The sequence below is a fragment of the Saccostrea echinata genome, unplaced genomic scaffold (assembly GCF_033153115.1).
Source record: "Saccostrea echinata isolate AGI-Se365-2 ecotype Australia unplaced genomic scaffold, CSIRO_AGI_Sech_v1 ptg000029l, whole genome shotgun sequence".
Classification (NCBI taxonomy): domain Eukaryota; kingdom Metazoa; phylum Mollusca; class Bivalvia; order Ostreida; family Ostreidae; genus Saccostrea; species Saccostrea echinata.
In genome coordinates, this window is record NW_026889778.1 from 25,485,609 (window position 1) to 25,493,648 (window position 8,040).

Here is an 8,040-nt window from a genome sequence, read left to right on the forward strand (position 1 = left end):
ATAACAAAATTAAAGAAAATTGTTTATTATATTGTTTCAGTCTGACATAAACCTTTTTTTTTTCTTAGATCAATTTCAATCCGCACAAGAGAGAAATGAAATATCTCTAAATTTCAGTAACATATCAGTGTCCTGTTTGTGTATGTACATGTGGGATTTCATCTGCTATTGCATCTGTACATATTCTGTATTGGTAATCTTGAAATGCTTAAAGATTGATGTCATGGATTCTCAAATTAGATAAATCATCTAGTCTAAAACTTATAGGCTCAGTGTAAAAGATCTAGTAGTACAGAATTAAGTGATAGCAATAAGTCTGGCAGTCTATAAATCCATCCGAATTTAAATAGATCTGTCTCCTTCTTCAGATCCTTTTCTTTCAAACAAAACATTTTTCAAAATTGGTTATGACGTCATCCATAGGCATTTCTGAAATATAACAATACTATTACATCACCTGATTGTTGATCAATGAAAAGGACACATAACAAGAAGCCCATGGGCCATAATGCTCACCTTAGACACCTAATAATGCTCACCTTAGTCACCTTGTTCCTGGCTGAAGAATTTTTTTAAAAAAAAAGTCCTTTATTCCAATGAAAAATTACCTAATATTGTGGCCTCACCTTAGCCTAAAGGTTTGTAATTAAAAATTTACTTGAACCCCATAACATGTTCTTGTGTCCTTCCATCACACTTTGAACTTTTATATGCTGATACATATTGATGAGAGCTACTCAACATTTTTTTACCTTGACCTTTCCTTTGAACCTGACCTTACTTTTCTTAAATTAGAGTGTTAAGCTCAGTTTCAAGAGCTATTTAAGATATTTTTATCAAATCTTATATGCTGATACATATTGATGGGACCCATTCAACTTCATCAACATATTTTTGATTTGACCTTTCCCCTGACCTTGACCTCATTTTTCTTAGATTAGTAAGTAGCTCTATTCAAGAGATTTGGATCAATCTTCATATGCTTATACATATTGATAAGAGCTATTCAGTTGCATAAATTTTGTTGATCTTGACTTCTCTCAATTTCTCTCAATTTTGTGTTAATTGCTAAGCTAAATTTTAAAGAAAAAATTGTGATTTTTTATTCAAACTTCATATGCTGATACATTTTGAAGAGTGTTATTGAACTGCAACATAAAATTTTGACCAGGACTTTTCCTTGGACCTTGATATCACTTTTTTCTTAAATAACTATATGCATGTAACACAGTTTCAACAAAACAATTCCATATGCTTTTATGTAAGCTTATGCACTGATGCAAAATTTGTTAAGAATTTATCAACTTTGTTCAACCTTTTTACCTGGACCTTTCCAATGACCTTTTTTTTTCAAGATATTATCATCAAACTTCATACACAAATGCAAAAATGCAAATTTTCATGATGCATGATAAGCCCTAGTAGGGGTATTCATGTCCTATGGTCAAATTTCTAGTTTGTAGTATATTCCCATGCAAATTTTTAATCCCATACTGTGGCTCCATCCTCTCAAAGGGCAATCTCCTATGCAGAGTTGTCATTCGTTCCTCTCTCAGACACCTCTGCAATGGGCTCGCATCAAGATTTTGACATTATAATGTGAAAAACATAACATTCCCAGAATTATTTTAAATTAAATTAATAGTTCTAGATCTACTTGGAAAGTAGCTACCTTTAGGAACAAAATTAGTGCAGGCATTTAATTAAAATGAATTTAAACAAACACACTATTTTTCATGTTTATCACTGTGATATATGCGAGCAGATGACAGAGGTGAATGTATGAGCCGATGGTAGAGTGCTCAAAGGGGTCTTATTTGACTGAAAATGAAACTACGCTATGCCAGGAAGTTTTCACATAAGTTTTAATTTTTCTGCCTAGTGGTTCTTAAGAAGATTTTCAAATGACACCGTCAAACATTAATTTTCTCTTTATGACCTCCCCTTGCCTCTTCATTTGAAAAAAATTAAATCCTTTCCACCAAATATTGTCTAGTGACAAATTTGGTTGAATTCTGGAAAAAAAGTTGAAAATGTGAAAAGTTTACAGATGACTCAACATTTATGAATGATAGACAGATGCCAGACACTCTTTAATCAGAAATGTTCACTTTAACCTTGGGCTCAGTGAGCTTAAATGTACAGTATTTAATAATAATTATAAAGTAGATGTCTGTTTTCAATATATTAAGAATGTAAATATAAATATAGCACCTACTATATTATCCACATCCTAAAATTTATATATTCTGCAGCATGTTTTTTTTTAAATTGTACTGCAGAATATATCAATTCTAGGATGTACATAATTTTCAAAAATTCTGATTAATGTAAAAATGTGCAATTACTCTTTAGATTTTCTTAATGCCCCCCCCCCCCCTTTCCTGGCTAAATCTGCCACTGTGATAAATAAATCAATTTCTAATTCTTTTGAACACTGAATGTCCTTTTTACCTCTGTGCCATCCATAATTCTTTGAATGTAAAATCCTTTTCTTTCTTTACAACACTGTTTTCTTTTTTTTTTTAAACCTGTATACTTCTATAAATCAAGATTCTTTGTATAGCTCCTAAAATAAAATGTGCAAATTATTCTTTAAACAAGAGGCCCATGGCCCACATCACTCACCCGAGCACTTTGGCTAGGAAAAATTGGAAATCAGTTCAGTATTGAAAAGTTTTAAATATATGAGTGGTCACAACCTATGGGGGGCATGATTTGAACATACTTGAATCTACACTAAATGAGTATGCTTCCATATTTATTTGACTCATCATGGCTTAAGAAGATTTTTAAAGATTATTTTGTCATAAGTTTTATCATCTATATAAATATGACTAATCATGGCTTTGCTGTTTTTGAGAAGTTTTTTAAAATTTTCTCTCTGTATTCCTATGTAAAACTTTGATAATCCATTATAGCCCCACCCTACCCCTGGGGGTCATGATTAAAACAAACTTGAATCTACACTACCTGAGGATTTTTCCACAAAAGTTTCATCTTTCCTGGACCACAGATTTTTGAGAAGAAGATTTTTAAAAGATGATATTAATTTTTCACTAAATTAATTTGTAATTATCTCCAGTTGGAAGGAAGTGTGGCTTTTATTTGAACAAACTTTAACCCCCTTTACCTCAGGATTGTTGTTAAGTTTGTCGAAAAAGGTCAAGCAGTTCTTGAGAAGAAGTCAAAAATGTGAAAAATTTAAAGAGATATGGACACCAAACAAAATGTGATCAGAAAAACTCACTTCAGCCTTTGGCTCAGGTGAGCTAATAAAAAGTAAAGTAATAAAAAAAAGTTATCGCCTACCTACCTTCCCTAACATTTTTGGCATGTTACCAGAAACAAACACATTATATTTTTTTTATTGGCTTAAAGGGAGAACAGTCCCTCATGCCAGCTGATCCCAGATTGACCCCACAAAGAGAAATACTATTTTGAAATATGCTAAAGTTGTCTATTTTTAACAAAGGCTATACATGTATTTTTTAATGATATTTATCAAGGACTTACATATGTGTAGTCACCTTACCAATAACTTTTGAAATAGAATATCGGGGATCCATTGCACTGTATTCCGCAATTCCTGCTTCCAGGCAGAATTTATTGTTCAATAGTTCCATTTCCTATCTGAATTCTCTTTGAATCTGTGGCAGAAAAACAAACTGTATGCAAAATCTAAAAAAATATCAATGGATACATGTACGAGTATGATTATGGCATGTACAAAGGAGTAGACATGGTAGATGAGAAATAATTTTGGTTAGGAAAAACATTTTTCACCATGTTAAGGTCACTACCTTTTTATAAAGGGGTGGGGGTAGAGGTGGCAAATTTTGTCAAGTCAGATTATTTATTTATTTTTAGCATTCACAGGACAGAATATTTATTTCCAGTTGATCTAAGAATGATTATTTACTTTCTTTTCTTGTCCAAAATCAGAAAACCACTTAACCACATGCAAGAAGGTGTGTGTGTGTGGGGGGGGGGGGATATCACAGTGACAGTCATGGTCTGACAGGGTCATTGTTTTCCTTTATTTCTAATTTCTAGCAATGCCAGTGGATGAAGTTAATTTACTTAAAAATCAAGGTTAAAATATATATTTCCTTAATCTATCAGTCCCCCCCCCCCCCCAATCAAATGATCGTCCCTATATGCTCTTAATCAGGCAGGTGGTTTTAATAAAGTACTAGTATGTGCTTAATCTCACATTTATGCACATGATCTATTTCTGACAGCTGTCTGAGGCAATTCGAACTACCTGTTTGTTCGGTAGCTCTAGCTTAATTACAATAAACTGACAGCTGATTCAAGAGACATTATCTGAATGATGCCAGTCATTTACATGTACATTAATGATTAGTCTTTACTTACCTCTTATAGCCTAGCTAACGTTGGACTTTCTGTCTTCCACTTTGTTTACATGATCGAACAGCGCACATGGCCTTTTCACGTGACGATCTCCCTCGCATCGACGCTTGTTTTCCGTCACGCTTCAAATAATATTTCTCCACGCTTCAAATAATATTTCTCCACGCTCAAGATAATATTTCCTTCACGCTTCAAATAATGTGTGCAGTCACAATTATAATCGCGTCTCAACATAATTATTGTTTCAACAGGAGGACAGAGTTTTCGTTCCTGTCACTAGAAAAGAAGTTATCTTTCCTGTTGAAAAATAAAAATAATTGCGAACAAGGGCGCACATCATTATTATTGTTGCAAAGATTATAACGTCGACTTGGTACATTATAATTTTTAAGCGTGTACATTTTTATTTATTTTCAGTCAGTACATTATTGTTACAGGAGGTGAAGTCTTATAAATTGTTGAAGCAAGAATAATTATAATCTTGGTGCAAAATAAAAATTATGTGTACGAATCGACTGACAAGATTATAATTTGGAGGTGTATAAAAATAATGTCTCCGTACTAACTGAAAAGATTATAATTGTAAAGTGAGAATAATTATTATAATGTAGGGGCTAAATAAAAATAATGAGTACACATGGACGGACAAGATTATAATTGTTGTAGGAAAATAATAATGTTATTAAAAAAAAAAAAAAAAAAAAAAAAAAAAAAAAAAAAAAAAAGCAAGATTTTTATTTTGGGATGAGATAATTATTTTTGGTATAATTATATAGGAAAAAATAATAATAATGTGGGGGTACCCTACGGCTTTCCATACTAAACTAAACCATTAACCTTATTTAAGTACCGACATTGTATTCAACAGGTTTAACATGTCTGCGGTTTTCTAAAGTCTACCACGATTTGGAATTATTTCAAAAAGGAAAAATCATGTATATGGAAGCCTACAAGGGATATCTCTTGTATGCTTATAGCTAGTTTCTTTTTGGCCTGATAAATTCGAAAAATATATTTCATTTAGAAGATGCATTTATTTATTTATTTATTTATTTATTTATTTATTTATTTATTTATTTATTTATTTATTTATTTTATTTTATTTTATTTTATTTTATTTATTTACTGATTTAATTCAAAAAGCAGTTGTGCCTAGTGGCACTGCAAGTATATAAAAAAAAAAACTTTGCATACAATTAATTTTGATTTCCTTCTAGCAAGTAAAAGTGATAGCAATTTAGAAGAAAAAATCCATTTCGCAGAAAAAAAAAAAAAGAGAAACGTTCTGGAGACAACGTGACATAACTGTCAATTTTTTAAAGCACGACTGACTTTGCATTACTCACGGTAAGACTACTCTCCTTTCATTTTGAAAAATGTGAACCCCCCCCCCCCTACGTCTATACTACAACATTGTTAGCATTACGTTTTCTTGGCACTCGCACTACAGCTACAAGGACCAAGGTATGTATAAGAACTTATGCCATGGCTCTTCTGTAACAATATTGCAATACGTAAATCATAGTTGGATGTAGATCCTTGATGTACAGAAGCAAGCTCGATCGGTAAAATATAAACAGAATTCATATACTTTTAAACGCTTGTCGACAAATGTAAACCTCTCATACCATGGTGTTTTACATAAACATTTCAATCTCCTGATATAGAATTTCTATGATAATGATAAATGCATGGTTTCGAAAGCAAATTAGTATTTAAAATTTGTTTTAATGAATAAGTGATTTGATGTTTATTCTAAGAAATCGTTTTGGGATTTTTATGATAATGCAACGATTTCGACGGAATTACCTCTGCTAATACGTCCTGCTTGATTGTTGAAATTGTACATGAGTGTAGAATTCAGTAAATAAAGTAAATAGAAGATCCTTTAACGAATGAAGGGTCAAGCAGCAGAACCTGCATCGATCAAGCAAAGCTACATATCGCTCCGGCAAAAATTGTATTTGACCGGACACATAGCGCAATATTAAAAAAGACAGAATTATATATAATTTATTAAGCGACTGTACTATCTGATAAGGCTACGGCATACGCAACTATGTTAAGGTTGTCCGAGGGCTAAATATGCAATAGAAATGCTAGTGTAATACACTTACTGCTGTTTTTTCAGTCATTACGATGATTAAGCCACCTTCGAAGTACAATATTCATCTCGCCCGAAAGAAGGTGGCTAAATCATCGTATTGACTGAAAACAGCAATAATTGTTTTATTATGATATTCAATGATTAAATGATACGAACTCATTAAGCAGTTCATCCCAATTTACTTGCTTACATTTGCTGAAGTCCTAGAAAAATGCAATGAGAGAAACAGGGTTAAATAAACATTACTGCGGTCGTATTATAATTTGGAATTTTTAAAATCTGCTTTAGTTGCTATTAAAAAAGAAATAATATCAGGCTCTTTTATGGGATAGATTTTGAAAGGGAACATTATCAAGGAAAAATGACACCTTAAAAAAATCTTTGATTAGCCCCCCAAGAAAATAAAATTCTTTTAACTTTTTTGAACAAGATTTGTTTTGGGGTTGGGGTGGTATCAAGGGTGGGGATTATAAGGTCCATTAGTGGGGAAATTATATATTCTCTAATGTAATGTTCACCTGAGTGGAAGTCGGTAGCAAGTGAAAAAGCTTCCAAAAATTATTTGAATCAGTTTGGAATTTTCCGATCTAATCTAAGACCAATTTAGAGGAAATAAATCCTTATAATCACCATGAAGTTCACGTGCAGGTAAATATAAAAATATAAATAAAAATGTAGTATTTTTTCTACATTGTTGGATCTCAGCCAATCAGAGAGATAGGAATTATTTGATCATATAATAAAATATTTTATTTCGAGCTAGGTTTTCATTTCAATTTGTAATCTATGAATACATATGTACAGTCAACTCGTGAAGAGAGCCTAATCAGGTATTATAATAAAGCATTTTGTGATGTCAAGTGACCTTATTGATCACGTGACGGACACTTATAACTAAATGTTACACAAAAATCGCATCGGCACAAGAGAAAATTTATTGTGAACGGCTTGTAACAGAAGTCAATTAATCGGCACAAGAGAAAATTTATTGTGAACGGCTTGTAACAGAAGTCAATTAATCCTAATTCTTTTGTATCTATAAAGTACTTTGGAAGGTCTGGATTTTACTTTTTAAGGAATCATTTCACGAGACATTTAATTATCCACATAAAAGGGGACATTATTAGGTCTTCGTCGCATTTCGCACAGAATTAATAGGATACGTAACATACAATGCCCAAGCAAAATTCAGCAAGAGGACATACTTCTTTTTAAATAAATTGAGAACATCCCCAATTTATCCTTGTTTATTATTAGTACCAGTCTAATATCAACATTGTATTTATGAAATCTAATTCTGTCTCTGGGCGTGTAACGGGGAGAATTTCACATTCATTTTTGCTATAGTTTGAATACTTGCATATCAAACAAGAGAAAGGAATAACGATATAATATTGCAAACGTACACCATCATAACAGCACACTGAGGCTAAAATCAATAATCCTGACACCTGAATTAACACATAATAGGAATGTAAACATTATGGCACTTTCCCCATCATGTAAACTCAAGTTTGTCAGTGACTAAACGTTATATGCTATTATGACATCATATC

At 32.1% G+C, this 8,040-nt stretch overlaps 1 long non-coding RNA gene across 1 annotated transcript; it reads right to left on the minus strand.

The window, feature by feature from the left end:
• Nucleotides 1-9: 9 nt before the first annotated feature.
• On the minus strand, nt 10-4,683 carry LOC133194665 (uncharacterized). The gene is made up of 4 exons (XR_009722157.1): nt 4,381-4,683; nt 3,536-3,650; nt 2,455-2,569; nt 10-429 (listed from the first exon to the last, which is right to left on the minus strand). It is a non-coding gene; the product is annotated as an uncharacterized LOC133194665 (long non-coding RNA).
• Nucleotides 4,684-8,040: the final 3,357 nt, after the last annotated feature.